Raw genomic sequence first — 1,018 nt, 5'->3', positions numbered from 1 at the left:
TATATATATATATATAATTAATTCTTTTAAAATTTGTATAAGAGGCTGCGCACAATGAAAGAAATAGGCAACAGGGAACAGAGATAAAAATTTCAACCTATCAGAAACTGTGTATTTTATTATACATGATTTCTGATAGGTTAAAATTCTTATTCTCTGTTCCCTGTTCTGTATTCCTTTCATTGTGCGCAGTCCCTAAGTGTATTTCAAGATTATTATCAAGAAAATATTCTTTATTAAAGATAATTATTATTCAAAAAAAGAAAATAAATTGAGTAATCACTTTTCTTAGCAATGGAATAAGATTTTTCTACGTGCATGTACGCACAAACATAAGACTGTAAATTCGACCGTGTAATCTTTTTGCGGTACATCTCGGGATAATGGTTAATACCGATGGCAAAATATAGATTTTTTTTTAGAAAAGACCTGAAAATGCACTAATCACTTTAAATTATCAAAAAAATCACAATGTAATAATTAAAAAAGCATTTTAAAGAGGAAATATCACGATATATAACTGATAATGTAACTTAGAATTTAGTTCTTTTTAGTGTTAATTTAAAATAATCTTTTAATTTTGTTAAGTAGTGTATGTTTGAGAATTAATTACTCTTCTTTTCATTCACGTCGAAAACTCCAATCCTTTCTTCGCGTCCGACGTCAAGCGGAGAAGAGCCTGTCCAAAAGTCATGCGAAATTTTCGTGAAAATTAACCACCGCTAGTATTAAAGCACATCGAACCGTAATTGGAAAACTTAGAATTAAAACTGATAAAATTCTCTTTTGATGTCGATTACACGAGCTGACTCTCTTCGTGTCTGGTTTTACTCAGAAAATTAGCTTGCCTTAACTTAAATTGAATTTGACGAAAAGTCTATGAAGCAACTGTATGTTTCTAATAAATAAATTAATAGCAATTTTTTGAAATATTATTGATGTAAATATGAAATTAGATTATCGAGTAAATCAAAGTAAAATTAAGGTAACAAAATATTTTGCTCAGAATGTCATAAAT

The sequence above is a fragment of the Trachymyrmex septentrionalis genome, unplaced genomic scaffold (genome assembly GCF_001594115.1).
Source record: "Trachymyrmex septentrionalis isolate Tsep2-gDNA-1 unplaced genomic scaffold, Tsep1.0 scaffold66, whole genome shotgun sequence".
NCBI classification, from domain to species: domain Eukaryota; kingdom Metazoa; phylum Arthropoda; class Insecta; order Hymenoptera; family Formicidae; genus Trachymyrmex; species Trachymyrmex septentrionalis.
The sequence above is the reverse complement of the archived record's forward strand: the minus strand, read 5'-3'. Positions refer to the sequence as shown.